Consider the following 27379-nt stretch of genomic DNA (forward strand, 5'->3'; position numbering starts at 1 on the left):
ACTTCCATTAACATGAATTTTGTGCTCTTAGTTGCCTGAAGAGCTAATGATATGTTCTTTTTATCTCCCTTATCTACTAAAGATCAATATTTCCTTTTTTTCTTAGTAGGATGCTAGAAATTCTATTTTCCCTCTATGTTCTAGTCTTTTAGAATCTTTCCCCCACTTAAAAAGATGGCTTCTTGCTTTTCTAAAAACTCCTTAGGGTATGACCAAGTCTATCATCAGATGGCTCTGATTAATTCAAGGAAGTGTTTAGCTCTATTCATTCTTGATTCTGACTGATTGATTAAAAAAAACAGCAACCCTTTTTACATAACTAAACGGGTAGGATTTTCATTGGCAGTCTACCCTTGCAATACTTTACCTATATTGGATATCATGTACATTGCTCCATTTCATCATTTGTCATGGGAAAATGAATTTTACTGTTTCAAAAAATTCTTATAAGTGCCTCTCACCTTATTTTCACCCCTCTTTTGGAAGCTAAGGAGAGGAGACAGGATGTTGGGCAGTTTGGTTGAAGGAATGGGTTTTGTGAAGACTAATAGCAAGTATATTGTCCAAAGGGTAACAGTATGAGTCAAAAATGTTCAGGTTGATTTGTAGTTCTTTCTCCTCTCTTATCCCAAAAAGCAGAATTGGATTTGTAAGAACTTCTTTCTCAAGACAAATAACAATAAGAGTTAACATTAGTATAGTGCTTTAAAGTTTACAAAAGCAATATATACATACATATTATTATATTAAATCTTTTTTAAGAGAAAAAAAGGTGTACTTCAGTCTGTGTTCAGATATTATCTCCTTTCCCTTTTCCCCAGTATTTTCCTTTATCACCTATCGACTCCATCTTTATGTTATATTAAACCATTATATTCTGCTCCCTCCTGTGCCTTGTCTATATATGGTCCTTCTAACTGCTCTTATAGGAGAAGGTTCTTATGAATTATCAGTATCTTCTTCCCATGCAGGAATACAAGCAGTTCAACATCATTAAATCCCTCATAATTAGACCTTCCCATCCACCCTCTCTATGCTTCAGCTGAGTCTTGTACTTGGAGATCAAACTTTCTGTTCAGTTCTGGTCATTTCAACAGGAAAGTTTGAAAGTCTCCTGTTTCATTGAAAGTTCATCTTTTCTCCTGAAAGAGGATGTTCAGTATTACAGGGTAGTTGATTTTCAGTTATCATTCGAGCTCTTTTGCCTTCTAGAATATCATATTCCAAGCCCTATGAGCCCTAATGTAGATGCTGCTAAGTCCTATGTAATCCTGATTGTCCTTGGTAGCTGAATTGTTTCTTTGTGGCTACTTTTGTATTTTCTCATTGATTTGGGAGTTTTGGAATTTGGCTGCAATATTCCTGGGAGTTTTTAATTTTGGGATCTCTTCCAGGAGGTGATCTGTGGATTCCCTCAATTTCTATTTTACCCTCTGCTTTTAGGGTTTCAGGGAAATTTTGCTGTATTATTTCCTGAAAAATGAAATCTAGGCTCTTTTCCTGGTCATGACTTTCAGGTAGACCAATAATTTAAAATTTATCTCTTCTGGATCTGTTTCTCAGGTCATTTGTTTTTCCAATGAGACATTTCACATTTTCTTCTAGTTTTCATTCTTTTGGTTTTGTTTTATCATTTCTTGATTTCTCACAGTCATCAGTTTCCTTTAGCTCCATTCTATATCTGAAGGAGGTATTTTCTTCAGAGAGCTTTTTTTTATCTCCTTTTCCAACTGACCAATTCTACTTTTTAGGGTATTCTTCTCATTTGCCTTTTGAACTGCTTTTCCCTTTTGACCTACACTGGTTTTTAACATGTTTTTAAAAAAAAAATTTTTGTATCTTCTTCACCAATCTTGGGTTTCATGATTTACCTGCATTGCTCTCATTTCTTTTTCCATTTTTCCCCTCAACCTCCCTTATTTGCTATTCAAAATCTTTTTTGAACTCTTCCATAGCCTGAGACCAATTCCTTTTTCTCTTGGAGGCTTTGGATATAGAAGTTTGGATCTTATCATCTTCTAAGTGTCTATTTTGATCCTACATGGGACTAAAGTAATTTCCTATGATCAGATTCTTTTTTTCCTGTTGTTTGCTCATTTCCTCAGCCCATGACTGATTTGCCTATGACTAATCTTTTGGGGGGTTTTGGAACATTCCCAAGGAACCTTAATTCCTCCAGTTCTTATGAGAGTCTGTGACTGCTCTCCTGGCCTATACTCTATTCTGTGGATGACCACAAGCACTTCCCTCTGCCCTGGATCTGTGAGGAGGGTCCCTGCTCAGCTCTGGGGGGCCCAGACTGTGATCTGAATCTGAGTATGTGCAAAGCAGCAGAATCCTGCCCCAGGGAGAGCAGAGAAACCACTGCAGTCTCTCCCCACCCCCTTACCATCTGTGGCCCGAGTGCTCTGTAAACAACTGCTGGGTGATTCCATAAGTTCCTGTGGTGGGGATGACCTGAGACTGGCACTGGCCTGGGCTCTGCTCTCACTCTGGCGTGGCAAAGTTCTCCTTCCAACCCTCTAAGCTGTCCCTGAATAGGCTAAGGGGTCTAGAAACCATACCTACTGCCATGGACCCGGGGCTGTTCCTGAAAGGCTGTAGCTGGTTTGCTCTGGCACAGCCTAAGCTACACTGTGACTTTTTCCAACCTGGGTTCCAGTGGAGTAGAACGTTCTTGTTGATCTACCAAGTTGTTTTGGACTGGGAAATTGTTTCATGTAGTTTTTCTGTGGGTTCTGACCCTCTAAAATTTGACTAGAGTCATAATTCTATGGCTTTTGGAGCTTTTGGGGAGAGTTTCTGGGAATTCCTGCTCTCAAGCTGCCATCTTGGCTCTACCCATCCCTGAAAGAGGATGTTCAGTATTGCTGGGTAGTTGATTCTCAGTTATAATTTAAGCTCTTTTGCCTTCTAGAATATCATTTTTTCAGATATCATTGAATTAGAGTATTAATATCTCTATTTTTCAGATGATGAAATTGAGATTGAAAGGTTATATAGCTTGTTTGAGACAACTTGCAAAATGCCCAAGTTAGGATTCGAAATGAGTTTTCCTTAACTCTAAGATCTATTGCACTATTTACTATCTACCTACCTACTTAATACAGGCCTTCTGACTGATGTTGATAGCATGGAGAGGGGAAGCTTGACTTTTTTTTTTTAGGATTTTGCGAGGCAAATGGGGTTAAGTGACTTGCCCAAGGCCACACAGCTAGGTAATTATTAAGTCTGAGCCAGGATTTGAACCCAGGTACTCCTGACTCTAGGGCCAGTGCTTTATCCACTGTGCCACCTAGCCACCCCCGGAAGCTTGACTTCTGTTGAAAATCTGACTTAAGTCTTGGGTTAGGATAGAAAACCAGAAACCCTTCTTGGCTTGCATGTCTCAAGTTTTCCTTCCGACAGTTGAGTAATGATAGGAGGACTGAAAACTAGACAATCATCTCTAAGTAGATTTCAAAAATTTTCCTTTTGAGGCTTACTGATTGGTAGAAAGATGGAAGCTTGATAAGTCTTGTGAAAGTAAGTAGGAAGGGGACTTGAGGTCAATGAGGCTTGTGTATGTGTGGGTTCCTCACTCATAAACTTTCCTTATGAATGTAAGATGTAAAGGGAATACTGAACAGGTAAAATGATTTCCAAGGTTGAGAGAGCAGGTTTTGAGAGGAGTGGCTACAAGGGGTGACACTTATGGGGGGAGGAGCTAATCAGTCTTTAATGTAACAAGATGACCATGCTAAGGGCAGAACCAATGATTTCATAGGTTAATTGGGTCTTGGGGGAGGAACAAGAGTTCAGAAGATGGGAGGGGCTTGAATTTGTTTGATGGGTGGTAGTGGGGTGATGCTTAGTATTTGGGGAGTTAGTATAGCTCTTTACTTACTGAAGATCCTCTCAAAGATTCCTACCTTTTGGCAGCAAAACCTCAATCGAAAGATTGAGGACAATCTTTTCTGCATCTTTTTCTTGTCTGATGTTCTACCTTTCCTTCCTTTCACCCTTCCACACTCAATCTAACTGACATCTGAGGTGAAACAAATAAAAATCTTTTTGATTCAGTGAATCCAGGGTACCTTGAATTCTTGTTAAAAGTATAGCAAATCACAGTATCAGTCACAATCATTACCACTCTAATGTTACTCCAGTCAAATCATGGTTGATTAAAAACAGTCCTGTTAATAAACCACAGATTTTATTTCTCTTCAAATGCCTATAACCACTTTCCACAATGTCTATTAAAAACCTAAAACCAAAGAAAAACAGTGATTCTGTCTCCAAGTACCACTCACTCCCAAGAGAGGAAGAAAGTGAGAGAGAGAAAAATGGTTCTTATTTTCCACCTTTTCCTCATTTATTGGAGTTGAGTAGTTTTAATAACTTAAAGGAGGAATAAATAAAAAACAGACAAGCATTATCTGTGGTTTTCTCCATTAGATCAGCTGAAAACAGTCCTCCTCTGCCTGGAAATGTATGTATTTGCCAACAATTCTCTGTGTCTGACTCATATCCTTATTACCTCTTCCCCTTTCTTTCCCCTTAAGGGACTGATTTTCCCCCTCATCTAAGGCAAAAAGAATTTCTTTGGATTAAGAAGACTGATGAATGCATTTTTCATATTGAAGCTCAGGTTCCTGGGCTCCAGAAAATAGGCTCATTGTTTTCTTTGTCTGTCTCACTCCCTGTCTTAGTTTATTCCCTCAGTTTAGAAATGTATGGATGGCAATCTACCACCAAAACCATATGCTTTCAGCAAACTTCACTTAGTTATTGAAAAGAAAGTGTAGGATGTAAAACCTTAATGCTTTGATTGGTTTTGCTGAACTATACATATTTGTTACAAAGGAGGGATTCTACTAGAGAGTGAACTTGGTAATGGAAGGTTAGTGGGAAGTGATAGAGGCAGCTAGTTGGGATAGTGGATAGATCTGGCCCTGGATTCAGGAAGACATGAGTTCAAATCTTACTCCAGATGCTTCCTATCTAGGGGCAGGTAGGTGGCACAGTGGGGGGCGGCTAGGTGGCACAGTGGATAGAACACTGGCCCTGGAGTCAGGAGTACCTGAGTTCAAATCCAGTCTTAGACACTTAATAATTACCTAGCTGTGTGGCCTTGGGCAAGCCACTTAACCCCATTTGCCTTGCAAAAATCCTAAAAAACCAAAAATAAACAGATCTATTAAGACAAAGTATACATTCCCACTGAATGTTCTCTTCAGATGCTTCCTAGCTATGTGACAAATCACATAATCTCTATCTCATTTTATTCAACTATTAAAAGGGGATAATTATAGCATCTCCTTTCCAGAGTTATTGTAGGGATCAAATGAAGTTGAAACTATAAAGCACATGGCAGATAATAGGTGTTATATAACTGTTAGTTATTATAATTATTATTATTGAAATGCCAAAAAGAGCATCATAAAAAATTTAAATACAGAGAAGAAAACAAAAACTCATGAAGTAAAAATAAACCTGTTGTTATTTTGTTCAATATACCAGGGACATTTCCAGTCATCTTGATCTATATCTTGCCTCTGATCCCAGAAGAATCCAGAGGATATAATCAGGTTGATGATTCTGCATAGCCCTCTCTTATTTAAATCCAATTCACTTACATATCATGGCATCACCTCCCTGAGTTCATGGTCTTCTTTGAGAATGAAAGACAAACAACAACCATGTGTAATGGATTTTGAGGGTCCACTCATTAATAAGTTGTCAGTACTTTGAGAATGTGTAAATCTGTCCTTCCTAGTTGGTGATAAAAAGGATGAGCTGCTCTTCTTAGTTTGACTGCAGCTTATGGAGTATAGGTATATTTGATTTAATACATGCATAATTGAGGAGATATACTGATTGATTGAGATCTGAGAACTGATGGCAGAATCAGGAGAAGCTGAACTAGAAGTGAGTATGGATATGAAAGTTTCAGGCAGCTCAACTTTAATTCTCTTCCTTGATAGTTTTCAAGTTTAGAGAGCTGCTGTGGTCTACTGGATGGGAAAGGGAAGCTAGATAGTTCTTTCCTCTAGCTGTCTCCATTTTCCTCTTTCCCATGTCCCACCCTGCCAAACAACTATGTGTCTCTATACTCATGCTGCCTCTGTTTCTTCTTTCTAGTCTTAGATAAAAGAGTATCCTGACATGTGAGTGCCCACTGTCAAGTCCCACTAGCAACCAGAGCTATTAGTAGAATCTGCTTGGTCAAGGAGAGAGAAAGTGCCTATGATTGAGGTGCCAGTATCCTTTCCTCATCTAGCATCTTAGAGCAATCCTTTTTCACAATCAAGAAAGAGATCAAGAGATCCTTTTTTAGAATCTTTTGATGGATAATTTTGGTGTTATTTCTCCTGAATCATTTATCTTTTAATCCTAAAGTCAATTAGAAAAACTTTTCATGAACTAGTAGTACTAACCTTAACTAATAATAGCTTGAGTTCTAGAAATCCTATGTGTTGTATAGGAAAGAGGGAATATAGTGCTTTGTATACTTCACCAGGACTGGCAGATCTTTATGTGAGCCAGGGGAGTTATATACAGCTTATATATAGGCATTGTGTTAAACTCTTTTGCAAATATTATCTCATTTGATACTCATAGCAACCTTAGGAGGTAGGTATTGTTAATATTTTCATTTTACAGTTGAGAAAACTAAGGCAAAGAGAGAATAAGTTCAGGGTCAGACAGTTGGTAATGATAAGTTTTTAATTCTGAGACCAGGCTCAGAGCCTTATCCACTCTATCTACCATGCTATCTAACTGCCCTTATTGGCCCCATTTTACACACGCCACACACACACACACACACACACACACACACACACACACACAAGCATACATATACAATACATTCCTACATACATGCATTCATATATATGTGTATATATATATACACTTCTTAAAAATTAGAGAACTAGAGAAACTAGAGAAAGAATATTCATGGTCTCTCTTATGAAAGTCTCATTTTTGTGTGTTTCTTGATGATTGTTAAGTTTGGAATAAAAAAATTAAATTAAAAAAATCTTCCAAAAAAGAAAAATAAAAGAAACTCTTCTCTCTTTCAAGTGGATTTATATGCCCTTTGGGTGAAGACTAGATGAAAAATCTATGCTCAGTGACCAAGAAAATGTATTTTAAGTCAGTGAATCAAGTCCCAGAGGGGAAAGAGATGAGACTTTAACCCAGAGAAACAGAACTATTTGTTCCCCATTCCCATGTTCATGTCTTTGTTTCTAACAATCTATTCAATTCAATTTAATTCATTGGACATAAATGCTAGCTATTATTTGTATTGTAGGTATATTTATCAATGAAGCAAAAGTATTTATCAAGTCCTTATAACTCTTCATTTCAAATCCTTATTTAGACATTTACTAGTCATATTTCTGCTAAGTTATATAACCCCTGCCTTCAAGAGGAGAACAGACTAATGGGAGGAGGTAACATGTAAATAATTACAAAGAAGATATAGGCAGAGTAAGTAGAAGGTAATCTCAAAGGAAGGGTGCTAGTTAGTAGTTGAAGATATCAGAGAAAGATTTCTAGAAAGTGGGATTTAAAATTTGTTTTTTTCTTTTCTTTTCTTTTCTTTTTTTTTAGGTTTTTGCAAGGCAGTGGGGTTAAGTGGCTTGCCCAAGGCCACACAGCTAGGTAATTATTAAGTGTCTGAAGCCGGATTTGAACTCAGGTACTCCTGACTCCAGGGCCAGTGCTCTATCCATGGAGTCACCTAGCTGCCCTGATTTAAGATTTCTTAAAGGTAGATAGGTGATGACAAAGTGTATAGAACACTGGGCTTGAAGTCAGGAAGACTCATCTTCATGAGCTCAAATCTGGCTTCAGACATTAATTATGTGACTATGTGGAAATCACTTTACTCTATCTACCTCAATTTCCTCATCTGTAAATGCACTGGAGAAGTAAATGGCAAACAACTCCAGTATCTCTGCCAAGAAAACTCCAAATGGGGTCATGAAGAGTTTGACATGACTGAAATAATGATCAACAACAATAAAAGGTAGCAAGGGAGACCAATGGAGAAGAGAAGTAAGAGTATTTTGGGTATGAGGGACAGCTTATGCAACGTGCAAGTCAGAGAAGGACTGTTGTATGATATGAGCAGCTAGATGGTTATTGTAGTAGGATTGTTGAGTTCTTGGAAGGGAATAAATTGTTACATCAGAATAGAGGATTTTATATTTGACCCTGGAGGCAAAAAGGAGCCACTGGAATTTGTTGAGTATGTAGGACATTTGGTCAATTTGAAAATTCTCTTTAAAAATTGAGTAGAATATTGGATTGGAGGGGGAAAGATTTGTGGCAACAAGGTCAATTCGATCCATAATTTACTTTTTTTTTTTTAGGTTTTTTTTTTGCAAGGCAAATGGGGTTAAGTGGCTTGCCCAAGGCCACACAGCTAGGTAATTATTAAGTGTCTGAGACCAGATTTGAACCCAGGTACTCCTGACTCCAAGGCTGGTGCTTTATCCACTACGCCACCTAGCCGCCCCCATAATTTACTTTTTAAAGGTGAGGAAACTGAGTCTTTGAAAGCTAAAGTGACTTGTTCAAGTGCCACAGAGCTAATGTGCTAAAAGGCTGAATTTGAACCCAAGTTTGTCCTAATATCAAGTTCCTTTCATTGTACCACACTACCAAATCAGGAAATGTTCTCTTAAAGTTCAATAATTGTTTTGTGTGGACCAAATCAAATTCTACCCCATTTCTATATTTGCTTTTTACATCTTTCAGTGAGGAAAAATAAGAAAGATCATTGCTCTTCTAACTCTGAGATCATCTTTCTTGAGATTTGAATTTGCAACTGTCACCCCTCATATATGTCTAAATGCTGTGAAACTTGATTTGCTCTTATTGCTAAATCAGAAAGTCTTTTCTGGCTGTCCATATGGAGGAAATAGTAAAAATTCCTGTCCACTACCAAGTGTTCTAAGTTTGTGATATTTTCCATACTTTTTCATTTCTAATTTTGTCAGCCACCCCAGGGTAATTGTTTTCAGATGATAAAAATTGATTACATGGCACACACATAATTACATGGCACACATTCCAAAGGATATTATTCCAATGCTATTCACTATATCCCTAGGGAATGCTAGCAGCACACCTCAGTGCCAGGTTAGCCAATCATTGCATCAAACAATGAAGAACACTATCCTAAAATGTGCCCATTTCTAAAAACTTTGATTGTATAGTTCCTCTAAATCAGTGACCTAATTGTAGAGGTCAAGCCCCTACTGAGTTGTAGCATACCTCCAAATGGCATGTGATTAACAAATGGGAGTCAGAAGAGGGATTGCATCCCTCCCTTTTTAGAATAACTGATAATGAGTTTGCCTTCAACTGAATTTTATTATTCTCTTTTCCTACCATTGGCCTCCTGTGACTGTGTCAAGTGTTGGCTCCTCAGAGCAATTAAAATGTAACTCCAACACAAACATCTTCAATAACATCTGAGGCAAAATTCCCCAGTCCTCCTTATTCCAACATCCCCACATCTTATTCCCCAGATTACCACATGGTTGCTACAGTCACCCCTTAACAAGTAACCCCTGTGCTCCAGAGCAGTCAGTGATGATTAAGATACTGACACAGTTTTCAGGTTTTGGTGGAAAGGAAAGAGAGAGTAGGCATGGATGGATTGCAATCTGAATTGCTGATCTCATTACTTTATCTTTCTCCTCAAATCCACCCCTTATTGCAAACATCCTTAATTCTCTTCAAAGAATGCCGTTCTTTTAGTCTCTTTGTTTCTTAATCCCTTCCTTTCACACTAGATTTTTCACTTTACTAGGGCATCTAGGTGGCACAGTGAATGGATAACTAACCTTGGACTCAGGAGAATGGGAGTTTGAATCCAGTGTTAGACACTTGTCACTTACTAGTTGTGTGACCTTGTACAAGTCACTTGACCCTGATTACCTCACATCCAGGGTCATTTCCAGTCATACTGATTCATATCTGGCCACTGGATCCAGATAGCTCTAGAGGTGAAAGTGATTTAGCACAGTACCCCCTCTCACTCAAATCCATTGATGTGCTTGTCATGGCATCTCCTTCCTGATGTTGTGTTCTTCTTCAAAAATGAAGGAAAAACATTTATTCATTTTACTGTATGAATGTAGAATGTAGAATATAGAGAATAACTACTGAAATGGCTCTTTTCAAAGTTACCAATGACAAATTTGAAGGCCTCCTCTTCTCCCTTTTCCTTCTTGTCTTCTTGGCTACATCTATTACTATGGACCACTTTCTCTTCCTGGATATTTGAGTGATATGTGAGTCTCTTGTAAACTCTCAAATCTTCACAAATTAAAAATATGGAAAAAAATTTTCTAACCTTTAAAAAAATATCTCCCCAACAAATTTCAGTGGATTTTGAACATATTTGTTAAAAATATTAAAATGCAGCCTTTCTAATTAGTTTACAAGAACAAGTAACCAGGGAAATGAGGTTTTTATTATTTGAGTTTCAACAAAATTATCATGTATTCATAAGTATAGTTAATAATATGCTTCTCCTGTTTGGATTTATGTATCTTTGTGAAATATCTTTTTCAGTTATGATGGTCATTGAAACTATAAAAACAAGTGGAACTCATAGCCAGATTTTTCAAATTGCTCTACCTCAAAGTGTCAAACCAACATTTTTCTTTTGTTTCTTTCTTTTTTTGGTTTTAGCAAGGCGATGATTAAGTGACTTGCCCAAGATAACATGGCTAAATAAGTATTAAGTGTCTGAGGCCAGTTTTGTTTGGTTCTCTTGACTTTATCCACTGTATCACCTAGCTGCCCCTAAACCAGTATTTTTCTTTCTTTTTTTCTTTTTTTAGGTTTTTGCAAGGCAATGGTGTTAAGTGGCTTGCCCAAGGCCACACAGCTAGGTAATTATTAAGTGTCTGAGGCCAGATTTGAATTCAGGTGTTCCTGACTCCAGGGCCAGTGCTCTACCCACTGCACCACCTAGCCGCCCCTAAGCTAGTATTTTTCAAAAAAAGATATATATATATATATATATATATATATATATATATATATAGTATAAGGACCTCCATGTTAGAGCATAGAATGAATAACTGGCCTCTGGTATGCAAAAGATCTTTTCCTAAAGTCTGATTCCATAATCTCATCATGAATTCTTAAATGCCAGGTTTTTTAGATACCCTTAAGGCTGCTGAAACCCACTGCTGCTTCTAGTGAGTGCAGGGTATAGATGATCCTGTGACCTGGGCTGTCTGGGTGCAGGGTTGCGACTGGAGTTCCCATTGTATCTGCATCTGCTATTTCATCTCTTGCTGGTCACCCCAGGAGTTTGACATAGGTAAAAATGGTAAAAATGGTATAAGTGATATCTTTTGCCTCATGTATAAATTGGATTGAAATGAAACAGAGTTGCTAGAAGTTGTTGATCTCATTTTCTCTTCCAGAATTCTCAAAGTCCAGTGGCAGGACAAAAGTCAAGATGACTGGCAATGGCTCTGGGTTGCACTGGATGACCTTGGTGTCTTTGATTCCTGACCAAGTTCCACAGCACCTTTATGATCATTGGAACAGATGGTTCTCATCTGCCAGTTATTCAGGGGTAAGTCTATACATACATTGGTTAGATACTCCCCTAACTCACTGATAGGTTTGAGACCCTTTTTTATCCTCAACCTTTTCTAGACCATCTGCCAAAACAGTTTACTAGGGAGTTTCTGCTTGCATGCTAGTTTCTTGGAGTCATAGGTAAGAGTTGGGTAAATCAGTGGATATCACAGATGGAAAGCATTCCTGAAAAGCATTCAGCAGTCTTCACACCAGAGGTGCTAGTCCTCCCTAAACACTCTATACATACCCTTCAGAGTTATGTAATGGCACCTGAAATGTGGAATCAAGAAGGAAAGGAAGGGTTGAAGTCAATGCCTCTTTAAAGATCAACTGAACAACTTCCTTCTCAGTGAAGAACATTGCTTTGCCTTTGCTGAGAAACCTGAACATTTAAAGGTTGAGTGATGCAGTTATCCAGAAATAGCTAAAGCTTTTGTCATCATTTAAATGTTCAGACTCTGAAATGGTATATATGTCACATGAGAATGCCTTATTACATTGAAATATTTTGTTTATTCATTGCTTTCCTTTTGAAATGTATTATCTTCCTTCAAAATGGGTGAGTGAGGGGGTGCTTGCTAAGTCACCAGCCTCATTTTCTCCTCCAGACCTATGTGGGTCCAGTGACCAGATACGAATCAGGATGACTGGAGATGGTCCTGTATTCCAGGCAATCAGGGTTAAGTGACTTGCCCAAGGTCACACAGCTAATACATGTCAAATGCCAAGGTGGGATTAGAATTCCCAACTAGATGTTGCAGTGAATAGAGCACTGACTCTTAGAGTTAGGAGGATGGGAGTTTGAATCCACCATAGACACTTAACTCCTACTATTTGTGTGACCTTGGGCAAGTCACTTTAACTCTAATTGTCTCATATCCAGTGCCCTCTACAGTCATTCTGACTCATATCTGGTCATTAGACCCAGATGACCCTGGAGGAGAGAGTGAGGCTGGTGACTTAGCACAGCAGCCCCCACCAATTCAATTCATCTGCTTCTCATGACACCTCCCTGGTGTCATGATCTTTTTTGAAAATGAAGGACAAAACATTAATCTCTCTGTTCTTTCCTCACACACACAAAAAAAGCATTCCTTATAAGAAAGAATAAAAAAGAAGGGGAAGAAAAAACAATTTAGCAAAACCAACAAAATATGAGTGTATATGCATTTTTCCACATCCAAAGTCACAACTCTGCAAAGAAAAGAAGAAAAGGAATCATTTAATTTCTTCTTTGGGGCCAGTCATGGCCATTATAACTACACAATGTTCAATTTAAGGTCCATTTTGTTCTTTCCATTTACTTAGTTGTATTCATTATGTTTTTGTTTTCCTTCTGCTTTTCATCAGTTTTTGTGAATCTTGCCATGCTTCTCTATAGTCTTCATTTTAATAATTTCTTATAGCAGTAATATTCCATTATGTTCATGAACCACAATTTGTTCTGCCAGTTCTTGATCGATAAACATCTATTTTGTTTTTTAAAAATTTGATAAATTTTTGTTGTGCATGGAACCCTCTTCCAACTTATCTTTTTAGCAGGAAATAGTTGTTTCTTCAGGTCCCATCTTATACACAAGTCTATGTATGGCACTGTAGGACAGGTTCTTGTAGTTGTTCACTTGTTTTTAGTATTTCTGACTCTTTGTGACCTCTTTTTAATGTTTTCTTTGCAAAGATACTGGAATGGTTTGCCATTTCCTTCTCCAGTTCATTTTTAGATGAGAAAACTGAGGCAAAGTTAAGTGACTTGATCAGGATCACACAACTAATATGTGCTAAGGCTATATTTGAACTCAAGTCTTCCTAACTCCAGGGTGAGTGCTCTATCCACCTAGCTGCCCAGATTCTTGAAGACAATACCAATGGATTGTTTTCTATAGTTATTTGATTCTCTGATCAGAGTCCCCTAAATATATACCTTCTATATTTACTGAATTATATGTTTCCCTGGTTAAAATAAGTGACCCAAAAATTTACCTCAAACTCAAACTGAATTGTGATGAATTCAGGAAAGTTCAGTTATAACCGTGCCCAAGACAGAATATCTCAGTGTTGAACTTCTGCCCTTCTGAGTATTGGCCAAACCTCCTAATGGAAATCATGAAATAACTCAAGAAAAGTGTACACTGAAAATATCATATCCTATCATAAGAGACTTAACCCAATTTTGTACAGCCAAGAAGTTCAAAGAGTCTGGATGCATTTCCAAATTTTATCATAATTTCCAAGCCATTGGAAATTATTCATTGTTACCAACTTTTCCACTGCTTAGGAGTTCTTACACAGGAGATTACAACTACGCAGAATTTGTCTCTTAAAAAGGCTGTAAATAAAATATCCCTTGATGAATAAACACATGAACTTCATTTGCCTTGCTCTGCAAAAGAACTTTCAAATAAGCCAGGCTAAATCTCCCATGGACTATGTCTAACAGGCTGACTCAATTCTCAGATGAGGAGAACATATGCTCAGCTTCCTCCCCCAATCTTCTCATTCCCCCCCTTTTTTTTAATCAAATGCATTAAACATGTGAGCAGCACCATTACTCTGGAGTGCTTGGTTTCTCCAGATGCTTTTGGCGACCTTGCTGTGGAGTCCATTTACTAGGAAATGGAGCATAGTTTCCCAAAAGAGGGTGTTGTTTCCCAGGTCTCTTTCTTTCTCAATAGTAATCTCAGACTTCTCCCTTAAAGGAGCAAAGTGCCACAGAATGCCTTGAGGGAAATATTTCTTTTTTTTCCTTTTTTAGAAGGAAGAATTCATCTAGAGGAGATTTTTTAAAAAAAATTAATATCTCCCATATTCAAAATCCAGTTTTAAGTTGACCTCACTCATCTAAAATGTGGCTGAGAACCAGGAAGTAAATTAAGTAGAGCAGACAAGTAAATTAAGAAGAACAGACAAGAAGATGTTCCTAAGTCCATTCATCTTAACAAAACAAAGTGGTCATCCTATTGGCCCACTATCTATAAGGCTGGAGCATTTAAACTACATTTGTGTAAGCAAAATGAAATACGGAGCTGAGATAATTGTCTAGAAAATTTAGGTTTATCTTTTAAAGGTTTCTTTGAATTGGCTAAATATTTAGATAATTGATCCAAATTTTATTTTCCTGTGATATTGATATAATCAATATAACTGCTTGGTAAATATTTATTGAGCACTTAGGTCTTCAGATAATGATTATAGTTTTATTGCTTTCTTAAAAATAATCCAGTGAGATAGGCAGTATAAGTATTGTCATCATCATTTTATAAAAAGAGAAATTGAAACTTTTGAGACAGGTTTGTTTTCTGAAAAAAATATATAAATACATACATACATACATACATATATATATATATATATATAAACAATTACACATAATCTGCTTATTAACATTTCTCCATCACTTTTTAAAAATGGAGACAATCAAAAAATCAATCAATCCTAATATGTGGCATTTCAAAGTCCCAGGATCTAAATCCTCACATTATAAAGATAACAACTGTCTCTTGAGTCAGTTAGAGTTGGTTCCAGCACAACCCTGAAGTAAATACGTTTCTTCATTCCAAATCAGCCCTCTTTTCACTATACCATACCACAGTGAATACAAAGAAGCTTAAGATATCATTATTGTCATCAAAGAGTTTGACTTAAGAGACAAGGGACATGCATTGAAAAATGACTAACTATAAAGAATAGTAAATGATAAGTATCAAATAAGTCAAAGTCCAAGATTTCATAGTAGAGAGATTCCTTTGTGCTTTGGGAAATCTTTATGTAGAGAGTCAGACTGTATTAGAAATTAGAAATTTTAATTTTCCATTTAATTTTTCTTGTGTGGACAAAGATTTTACTGACATTTAAATCCTGTTTTCCCAATTAGAGTGCAAGCATGCTGAGGGCAGAGACTTTTTATATTCCCTTCTAATAGTTAGCATAGTAATATAGTAATGAGTAAAATGTGCTAAAAAATATCAGAGTTAAAGGGACACAATTTTAATGCTGAAAAGAATATTTTTGTTAATAGAGGAAAAAGTTTATTTATTTTTTTTTGCTATTCTTAGTTTCATTATTATGCACTATTTCTCTTCATCACTTGTGCTTGCTTCTTAGGTACTCAGTATCTTCTTACTTTTCCTTCTCTTCCTTCTATCCACCCTTATTCTCAAATTCTTCTTATACTTTAATTTGTGAATGACTGATAATAGTTTAAATCATTATCTTTCCTAGGGCTATTTGCATTTTTAACAGGGTTTTGCACCTTAAGTTAAAGGATGAGGAAGTATTGGCAGCATTTGAAGCACCAGCCAGTGGGCACAAGAGGACTCCGAGGATGTCAAATTCTTTTTGACTCTGATATCACCATTCATGTAGAAATTACCTCTGATTTCAAGAAAGATTTCTGCTGTTCAGATTAATTCAGAAAAGTTGCCTAGCAGAGTAGACCAATATTATTCTCTCATCTTGTGTAAGATAAAGAACAAACCAGACTTTAGGCAGAATTGTGAAGTCTAAGGGGGCGGCTAGGTGGTGCAGTGAATAGGACACTGGCCTTAGAGTCAGGAGTACCTTGGTTCAAATCCGACCTCAGACACTTAATAATTACCTAGCAGTGTGGCCTTGGGCAAGCCACTTAGCCCCATTGCCTTGAAAAATCTAAAAATTGTGAAGTCTATCAAATTTGTATTCTGTGTTTTTACTGGCCATTTCCTTCATCATTTGGTATAATGGTCTTTTGTTATTTTGTCAGCTGTGTTTGGCTCTTCATGACCCCATTTGGGGTTTTCTTCCAATGATAAAGGACAGGTTTGGCATTTCTCCAAGCTTATTTTACAGATGAGGAAATGAAGGCAAATAGGTCATATAGCCCAGGGTCATATAGCTAGTAAATGTCTGAAACCATTTTGGAACTCAAGTCTTTTTGACTTTTGGTCTGGTATTTTATCTACTCTGCCACCTAACTGCCTCATAATACCCTTTATTTCCTTTCGGGTATTTAACATGCTCTTTCCTATCCAAACCAGTTGTGAATTTTGCCTATGCATAAGGCCAACATTGATTCATCTTCTCCAAACTGCATTCAACTTTGCAATGTGTATTTTTGGTTAATGTCTATGGGAAATGATGTTTATTAAAGATAGTTGAATTTACTAATTTAAAAAAAGAATACCAAGTGAATGATTTGAATTTTGTTAGTTTCCCATATTTCAAGCTTTTAAAACCTTAGTTGAGAAAAAATGTCTAAGCATAAAAATAAGATTTTAGGATACTTTTAGCATGTTCCAATCAGGATATGTTTTACTCTGCTTATATTCAGAAATAATAATCTTTAACAGGTATAATCAGAGTCTTTTCCCCTTTCCTTTTAACTCTGTCCCCATGTGTTTTTGATATATTGTTGGCTTTTACCATAAATATTGTTATACTGTTAAACAATGCTATGGTGCTATGGGTGATTCACAGCCCTGCTATTACTTTCACAATTACACTATAAAAGGAAGGTAGCAGTTTGTAGGTACTCAGTGGAAACTCTTTTCACCATGTCAAAGGAAAGAGTCTTTCCAAAATGGAAAAAACTCATCAGTGACAGGAAGAGAAAATGTTAAAGAAATTTCCCTTAGGTAATTCTTTCAGAAAAAAAAATTCATCAGTGTGGGGCTCCTTGCATGTCAAACCTAAACCTCCTCTCCTCTTCTTTCATATGGTCCCTAAGCCCTGAGTCACTTTGTGACATTAATGGATGCTAGAATTTTAGAATTTCAGAGTTGATTTAGTGTTCTAGGGTGGATTGAAGATCAAGAATCAGACCAGTCCTAAAGAATAAGAAGAAAGAGGGTAGACAAGTGTATAAGGAAACAAGAAAGTGGAGGAGGGAGAAGGTCAGAAATTGCTATACTGGTTACCTCTTCTTTTTTCCTAATTTTCTCCATACCACATGAAACTTTTATAAAAACTGACCATGTATGAGAGCACAGAGGTACTGCAAACAAATGCAAAAAGTCAGAAATTGATTTATATATGTATATATATATAACTGAAATACTTCTGTAGAAACAAAATTAATTCACCTTGTATAAGAAGAAAAGTGATCAAATGTATGAGAAAATTCTTGATAAAATATTTTTCTGATAATGACTTGATACTTATGATATATAAATAGTTAATGTACATATATGTGATATGCACATACATATGTTGATCAGTTTGACTGGTTTTCTCTATGTCTTGTCTTTAAGAGTATTGCTTGTTATGTGAGATGGTTCTCTTCTAGAAGAGAAAGAGGAAAAGATATGAGTGAATTTTTGGTGATGTTAAAAAAAGACACCAGAGACATTTATTTAGAAATATTTTGCATCAATTTTCATCAGAAAATTTGCTCTGTGGTTTCCTCCTCTGTTTTATTACTCCTTCGATTGGCCATTTGTGTGATGAGAATTTGGTAGGGTAGTTTTCCCTACTTATATAATGTTAAAGTCAGTGGTCCTTCATATGTTTGATAGAATTCATTTGTAAATTTATTTAATCTTGGAATTTGGGGGTACTTCTTTTATGGCTTCTTAATTTTTTGAGATTAGATAATTTACATTCATTATTTCTTATTCTGCTATTCTGAGCAATTTTTATTTTTGAAATATACTTACATTTAATTTAGTATGTTTCTTAGGTAAGTAGTTGGTTAAGAGTTTTTAATAATTTCCATTGTTTCCTCTTCATTTGTTATGACTTCTTTTTTTGTTTGTTTGTTTGGTTTTTTTTTTTAGGTTTTTGCTAGGCAATGGGGTTAAGTGGCTTGCCCAAGGCTACACAGCTTGGTAATTATTATGTGTCTGAGACCTAATTTGAACTCAGGTACTCCTGACTCCAGGGCTGGTGCTTTATCCACCACACCACCTAGCCGCCCACATGACTTCTTTTTTCATTTTTGATTTTGACAATTTGATTTTCTTTTCTTTTTATCACGTAAAAATTTTACCTATTTTAAAAGTATTTTTAAAAAGTTCCTAGTTTTGTTAATCATTTCAATTTTTTGTTTGTTTTGTTTATATCTGATTTGTTGTTTGGAAACTTTATTTTTCAATTTAGTTGGGTTTCTGGGACTTCTCTCTAATTTTTAATTTGCAAGCCCAATTTATATAACTCTTTTTCCTCTCTCTTTTGTGGATCAAAGTGTTTAGAAGTATCCATTTTCCATTAAGAACTGCTTTGTTTGTACTCCTGAAGTTTTTTTGGGGGGGGCAAGGTAATGGGGTTGTGACTTGCCCAAGGTCATGCAGCTAGGTAATTATTAAGTGGCTAAACTCAGATCCTCCTGACTCCAGGGCCAGTGCTCTAGATACCTAGCTGCCCCCACACCCCTGAAGTTTTTCTACATTTTCTCATTTTTGTCATTTTCTTTAATGAAATTGTATATTGTTTCTATAATTTTTTTATTTGATGTTCTTTTTTGAATATATTGTTTAATCTTCATTTAAATGCTCTTGTTTGAGCACATATGTATATACATACATATAGATGTATTTTACTGAATTGTGATCATTAAGGAATGGGTTTTTTATGTATGACTTTTTTCATGATCTAGTACTTCGTCAATTTTTATAAAAGTGTCATGTACAGGGATACATATTTCTTTCAATTTCCATTCAGTAATTTTCAGAGATCTATTATATTTAACTTTTCTAAGATTTTGTTCAGATGCTTCTAATTTATCATAGATCTGTAAAGACAACAATGATCTTCTCACAGTTTTGCAACCTTTTCCTGTTTTTAGTTCTTTTCTTAACTTTTTTCTTCAAGGATTTAGATGCCATTCAGTTCATATGTATGCTAGGAATTGATATTATTTCATAATCACTGATCATTTTAATCAAAATGTGGTTTCATTATTAATCTCTTTAACTATGTCTGCTTTTATTATCTTGCCTGATATCATGAATGACAGCTCTGTTGTTATAAAAAATTTTCCCGAGGCTTAATAAAGTCTGCTCATCCCTTAATTTTAACTGTGTGAATATTTATATTTCATCTGTGTTTCTTGTAAACAAGATATTGTTAGATTTTTATGTCCAACCCATTATGGATATGTTCATCCCATTCACTTTTATTGTTAGAATTATTGTGCTTTTCTTCCACCATATCCTCTTTTGCTTTTTTCCTCTCTCTTTGCCCTTCACCTCACCTTTTTCTTTTCTTTTCTTAAGAAAGATTTTATTTATTTTGAGTTTTACAATTTTCCCCTATTCTTGCTTCCCTCCCCCATCCCCCACAGAAGGTAGTCTGTTAGTCTTTACATTGTTTCCATGGTATACATTGATCTAAGTTGAATGTGATGAGATTCTAAATCATATCCTTAAGGAAGAAAAATAAAGTATAAGAGATAGAACAATTACATAATAAGATAACAGTTTTTTAAAAAAAAATTAAAGGTTAATAGTCTTTGGTCTTTGTTCAAACTGCACAATTCTTTCTTTGAATACAGACCGTATTCTCCATTGCAGATATCCCAAAATTGTGCCTGATTGTTGCACTGATGGAATGAGCAGGTCTATCAAAGTTGATCATTGTCCCCATGTTGCTGTTAGGGTGTACAGTGTTTTTCTGGTTTTGCTCATCTCACTCAGCATCAGTTCATGCAAATCCCTCCAGGCTTCCCTGAATTCCCGTCCCTCCTGGTTTCTAATAGAACAATAATGTTCCATGACATACATATACCACAGTTTGTTAAGCCATTCCCCAATTCAAGGACATTCACTTAATTTCCTATTCTTTGCCACCACAAACAGGGCTGCTATGAATATTCTGTTGTTACCCTTTTTCCATAATTTCTTCAGGGTGTAGACCCAGTAGTGGTATTGCTTCACCTCACCCTTTTCAAAGAAAAAGGTGGCAAAAAAGAAGGAATGTGATTATCATTTGCAATCTAGAATTTAAGTGTCCTGATCCTTTATTCCTTTCTAGAAGGATCAATGCTGATGTTGGCTTTTTTTTGTTGACTCTGTCTCTTTTTCCTTGTAATTAACAACACAGAGTTGTTTCTTTATCTGCTGTGATCTTGATAGACTCTAATATGATGTGAACAATTTTTCTGGCTACATTCTTACTCTGAGCTCCCCTAACATATACCCTTGGTCATTGAGCAGAATCTGTATCCTACTTTGTCTTTGGATGCTCCAAGACATTTATTGCCTGACCTTGACTCTGCAAAATGATATGTCAGGACTGACATTGTTCCTGCTTCTTTTTACAGAATCCATCAGTAAACATTTATTAAACTTATTATATGCCAAGTACTCAGATTCATATCTGAGAATATAGTTATGAAAAAGAAGTATGGTTCTTGCCCTTAAGGAGTTTATAAACTAATGGAAGAAGAAACAAATAAAAAGAAGCTGGGGGGGCAGCTAGGTGGCCAGTGGATAAAGCACTGGCCCTGGAGTCAGGAGTACCTGGGTTCAAATCCTGTCTCAGACACTTAATAATTACCTAGCCGTCTGGCCTTGGGCAAGCCACTTAATCCTGTTTGCCTTGCAAAAACCGAACACCCCCCCCCCACCCCCCCACCCCCCCCCCCGCCAAAAGAAGTTGGAAGTGAAGGAAGGAAGGCACACAGAACTGGGGAAAGGATTGATAGAGAAATTAAGAGGAATGCTGCTAAGTGGGAAATGAAGAGATTGCTGACTTTGGAACTCTCCTTAGATGGAGATTCTGAGGGACCTCTCTACCCTCCATTCAGAAGAAGGAGTTCCAAGACAGAGAGTCCTGATGAGTTGTGACTTCTGGGACTGAAGGACTCATGTAGGCTAGAGACCTTCCTAGGGACTAGTGGAGACATTCAGAGGCTTGCAACTAGTAGGGAATGAAGAAATTCTGTTGGTTTCAGACATTATTTACAGTCATTCATAGTGGTTCCACACTCTCATGTATGTCCTCACTCAAAAGTTCCTGTAGGCTTCCCTTCCTACTTTTCTGAGGTAAGTCTACCTTCTTTCCTGATCAGATACACCATTAGTCTTGGGTCTTGTTTTTTGGAACTCATGTTGCTTTTTTTTGTTCTTTCATTTGTTTGTTTTTTAGGTTTTTGTGAGGGAAATGGGGTTAAGTGGCTTGCCCAAGGCCACACAGCTAGGTAATTATTAAGTGTCTGAGGCTGGATTTGAACTCAGGTACTCCTGACTCCAAGGTCAATGCTCTATCCACTGTGCAACCTAGCTGTCCCTCCCATGTTGCTTTTTGCCTCCTCTGATGTGACCCATCTCTGAGTGAATTCAAGCTCATTTATCTTTGTATTTTATTTAAAAAATTATTATTTATTTTAACATTCATTTAAAAAATATAGTGTTTCAAATTTTCTCTTTCCTTCCCTCTCCTGACCCGCCCATTGAAAAGGCAAGAAATATGATATCAATTAAACATGTGAAATGATGCAAAACATATTTCCATATTAGCCATGCTCTAAAAAAGCAAGACAAATAAAGAGACAAAAATTATACTTCAATTTGCTTTCAGGCTCTGTCATTCTTCTTTGGAGGTAGATGGCATTTCTTTTTATCATGAGGTCTTTGATCTTGGATCATTGTATTGATCAGAACTTTAAGTTTATTTTTCTCTATTCAACCCATGCCCTTTTAGATCTAACAAACTTGAAAAATTCAAAGGCCCACTATGATGTTATTTGTTTTTGTCCTATTTCTCAGGTACCTGGATTCAGGTAGCCCAACCCTAGGTGATGAAGTTCATAGAGGGCAGGACCTGGAATCAGGAAGACTCAATTTGCATAAATCAAATCCAGCCTTAGAAATTTACTAATCTTGAGACCCTGAACAAGTCACCTCACCCTATTTGCCTCCATTTCCTCATCTGCAAAATGAATCAGAGAAAGAAATGAAAAACCAGTATAGTATCTTTGCCAAGAAAAACCCAAATAGAGTCACAAAAAGTTGGACTTAACTGAAATAACTAAACAACAGAAACAAGAACTCTACCATAAGAGAAAAACTAAAAGAGAATATAGTTTTGATTCTTTATTCTTTCTTTATTTATTTGTTTATCTTTTATTTCCTAAGCATTGCAAATACATAAGGATAGACATTAGTCAAATATTAAATCTTTTTAATATGATTCAGTTCAATTCTTTCTACATTGAAGAATACGTTTATAGAGCACAGAAGGGAAATGGTAACCTTCAATAATTCTTGTCACCCGTCATACCTCAGAAGGGACAGCCAACAAAGCATCTTCAGTGTATGGACATTTCAACAGACACATGTATCCCATGTATATAAATGAGGAAAAAGGGGATGAGAATTAAGAGTAAACTCTAGAGAATATGGAAATAATACTTTCTGTAAGACATTCTGGCTCTGGCCAACTTTTCCATTCTTATTTCATTTTACTCCCCCTCATGTTCTCTCTGTTCTTGCCAAACTGAGCTACTTAATGTTTCCCAAACACAATTTCTCTTTTCCTGCCTCTGTACATAATTCTATTAATAAGTTATCCAGAATATTGATCTTTTGAATATTTCCTACAGAAAAAAATAATTTGGAGTGTCAAGGGTATCTTTAATATTTTGGAAATTATGATGGATAAAAAACATACCTAAGTTCTTTCCTCATTCCAAGATGCTATTATCTCTTTCACCCCAATTACTAGGTATTTAATTTGTATATCTTTTATATTTGTTGTTTCCTTCAATAGACTTTAAACTACCTGAGGGCAGGATTTATTTCATTTTTGTCTTTCTATCCTCAGATTCTTGCATAGTACCTGATAGTAGGTACTCAAAAAATATTTGTTATTTTTCTCCCTCTTCTGATTTCCTATAGCATTTATTATCTATTTTGCATATTAAACAGTCATCACACACACACACATTGCCGGATAATTTAAGTTATCTTTACTCACTTGAATTACCTGTTTTCAATAGAATTTACCTAAAAATATGATTCATATACCACTTTGTGTATTAATTGCCTCTCTTATCAAATGGAACATTCTTGTAGTATTAAAGCCCTTCTAATATGAGGGAGGGAACTCAATTGTTCATAGGCAGAAACTCTGGCCAGAACCCAACTGAGCTAAGAGTGGTTCAGTGTTAGGTAAGGAAATGAAGAAATACCAAAGCTAAGGGAACAGGGAGGAGGGAGTCAAAACCACAAGTCAGTTCAAAACAGGATGAAATATCTAGAGAGGTAGCTGAAGTCCAAATGAGATAGGAAAAAAGATTAGGGCAGAAAACCAAAAGTTGGGAATTAGGAGACAGTCATTTAGAAGATGATGTTGGGTTGGCCATGAGGAAGATATGCTGCTGAGTGATCAAGAATCTGGTCTCTCTTTGCTTCTATTTAACAGAGAACTGGCCTAATATTTCACCTGAGCAAAATCTGGTCACAGACAGTAAATGTGACCTTGGGCAAGTCATTTAACCCTATTTCTTTAGTTTTCTCATTTATAAAATGGGCTAGAGAAGGAAATGGCAAATCACTCCAAGAAAATCCCAAATGGGGTCATAAAGAGTCAGACACTACTGAAAAGACTGAACAACAAGAATAAGAACAAGAAGCCCTTTATGATTCAATTCTATTTGCCTTCTCTCTCTCTCCCCAGTCTTCCAAATCACTCTCATTCACATTATTTCTGAGGTTTTTCTTTTCTGTCTATTTAAATACATAGTTCAAGACTAAGAAAGATGGCTAAAGAACAAAACAGAACCAAATAGAACCAAGTAGGCAGTTGAACCAATGGTGGCCCAAATTAAAAACTATAGAAAAGTAGCCCTGACAGGAGTCTGCTGTCATGGGGCAGAGATGCTGGGTGCAAGATGGCTAAAATTATTTTATTTCTGTGCTCATCAGCCTTCACTTTGTGAGTTCATGCATTGGAAATAGAAGCAATGTAAAAACAGCAGGTCAGCTCTTCCATATGTTGTGCCAACATTTACTTCAGATCCTGTGCACCTGGGGGAGGGGGGAGTGTTTTCCCCTTGCTGCCAGGTTTTAGAATGTGCTGAACTGTCAGCTGCATGTGTTCATACTTGTTTGAATACAGCTCAGAAACAGTAACCTGCAGTCTAATTAAGAGAAGAAGGATTAGACTGTACTGTCTGCTGAGTAGCTCTGGGTTCTGGTCCAAATAAGACTCTAAATAGTTTTAAACATGGGGCATGACCTCTTTTCAGAGATCTACAGAGGACTGCAATGCCTATTCTACAATAAGTAATCTATATCTTTGTGCTAGGTTAAGAAAGGTATCTTTTGGAAGGTGTGAGAAATGTTAAAAACACCCCAAAATTAAAGCAAAAATTCACAAAATAATTTTAAAAATTTAGTACAATAAAATTTGGGCATAGGGATTAACCAGATGGTCTCTTCAGGTCTTTTCCAACTCTGAGATTATATCATACTCTAATAAACATTACAGAAGCAGATGGGGCTTTGTGTCAATCTGGTATCCAAGCCTCAGGAAAGAAAGAGTCAAAGTGATAGCATTTACTTCTTGTCAGTACCGCAGTTCAGAGGATTAAAATAAGGTAATATTCATGTACGTTCCATCTGTCAACTAGATGACTGACAGGTCCTTGAAATATGTTAGTGTCGTCAAATCAATACATCAATTTTACCCTGTAGATAACAGTATGAGGTATTATGTGTAAAAGAAACTACCTTCACCTACCAAATAAGACAGAAAGCCCAAAAAAGAAATCTCTTCATTCAGATTATGAGAGAGAAAATTTTAAACAAATCAGTGTATTTTCTGGAAAAAAATACAGAATTATACTTTTAATTTTTCAGTAACAAATAGGGAGGTCTCAGAAACCATCCAAAAGTAGATATTACCTATCCTTAGTAAAAAGTGTGATAAAATGCCAAATTTTTAAACTTCTACCAGCAGATATGTTTTGGCTGAAATGTATTCTCTAGACGACAATGGCAAAGTTAGAAAAATCCCACTTTCCTGGGCATATTTTCACATGATTTGCTAAAAGATAAAAACCAGCATCTTACGTTCTTTGAGATTGTTATTCTGCCCTTCATTCTCTTTTCCTATTACCCAATCTTGTAGAACTCTATTTTCCTTATCTGTCTTGTCTTACTATCTCTGTAGGTTACTCAAATAGGTTACTCAGGAAGAACTGAGTTCAAATAGGCACTCATTAGCTGTGTGATCTTGGATAAATCACTTAAACTCTGTTTACCTTGATTTTTCCTTGGAAATTTGGAATAAAAATAGGGTCTATTTCCTAGGGTTATTGTGAGGATCAAATGAGCTAATATTTGTAAAGTGCTTAGTACTTAATAAATTCTCGTTTTCTTCTTTCTTTCCTTCTTTTGTAATCACAATGAACTGCTGGCTTTAGTGCCTTTTATGTCCCCTATGCTTAGAAAAGACAGACAACTGAACTAAATCCCCTGAAATCTGGAATCCATATTTTTTCCTAAGCCACTATTTTCCCTATTCATCTTTCCTAATAGTATGAGAAATTTTTGCTTATTTCAATCATTCAATGATATGTGGTTTCATTGATGTAGAATTTAACTTAAAAACATCCACTGTATCTGAAACCATCTTCAGTCTCACCTCTGGACCCAGATAACTCCAGAGGAGAGTGAGGCTAGAAACTTTGCACAGTCCCACCTCACTTAAATCCAATGCACTTGTAAATCATGGCATCACTTTCCCTGATACCATGGTCCTCTTTGAGAGTGAAATACAAATAATCTTTCCATTAACACAGTTGGGAAGCCTTCCCCTCCCACATATACTGACAATTTTTATGTATATGAGTAGTTGTTGATGTGATGCAGAGATTGTGTTTTTGCCTTTATATTTGTTCTTAGTCTAGTTTTAGGAAGAATCAGAATGCCAGTATAAGAAAGCATGGAGCTTCCACTAATTTAAGTGAGCCAACTATGTTGAAAGACAACGCTTTGTTAAAGGAGCTATTAGGGAGGTTGCACACACTCCTGAATGGAGTTAGGTGTACTGTTAGACCCTGAAAGAAAAATTGTTGACAAACTAACAAAGTCTGGTGGATTTTAATGAAGTTCATTTCTGAGTCTGAGGCATTGGGAAAAGGAAGTGAAGGAGGCTGGTTATAAGGAATGGTGCTAATTCATACTAGTAGAGGGTGAGAAGACTGTAGACTTGGTGACTGAATTTTGGGCCATTTTTATTGTCCACGTGTTTCAGTCATGTCCAGCTCTTCACAACCTCATTTGGGATTTTCTTAGTAAAGTTACTGGAGTAATTTGATTTTAATGCTTGAATATTCTAATTCGATATGTTTTATGTCAATCAATAAATATTTATTAAAGACCTACATGTGCCAGGCTTTGCAAGGCTAAAAGTTGAAAAGATAGCATGATTTTTTAAATGTGATTTTTTGAAAAATCAATTCAAATTTAGATTAGCTGCTATCAGACTGATTTTGATTCAATTCAATCCAACATGTACTTATTAAATACCAAGTACAGACAAGGTACTAAGTACTAGACATAAAAGATAAGGGCTAAGTAGTTTCTGATAGTAAGGAAATAACATTCTATAGTGGAGGGGGATGTAGAGAACATTAGGTATATAAAGAAGTAAAATAAAATCTTTAGAACATAAATATAAAGTAATTGTGTAGGTAGATCTGTAACAACTACAGGGATTAGGGAACCCACAAAGAAAAGTAGGGTTCCAAAAGGAAGAGGTGAGGTGTGAAGGTGTTCAAGGCATGGCAGACAGCAGGGCCATAGACACAGAGGCAGGGGAAGGTATATCACCTACTGAGGAGCAGCAA

General features: G+C 36.3%; 1 long non-coding RNA gene across 4 annotated transcripts in view; it reads left to right on the forward strand.

The window, feature by feature from the left end:
- The window catches only part of LOC141502659 (uncharacterized), a 169671-nt gene that overhangs the window by 39108 nt on the left and 103184 nt on the right, over positions 1-27379 (forward strand). For 3 of the 4 annotated variants that reach the window (XR_012472612.1, XR_012472613.1, XR_012472611.1), the window contains exon 3: positions 11448-11602. This is a non-coding gene — a long non-coding RNA (uncharacterized LOC141502659). Of the gene's footprint in view, positions 1-11447; positions 11603-15828; positions 18234-27379 lie in introns of those variants that run through there. The other variant, XR_012472614.1, reaches the window with a different exon arrangement.

The sequence above is a fragment of the Macrotis lagotis genome, chromosome X, assembly GCF_037893015.1.
Source record: "Macrotis lagotis isolate mMagLag1 chromosome X, bilby.v1.9.chrom.fasta, whole genome shotgun sequence".
Lineage (NCBI taxonomy): Eukaryota > Metazoa > Chordata > Mammalia > Peramelemorphia > Peramelidae > Macrotis > Macrotis lagotis.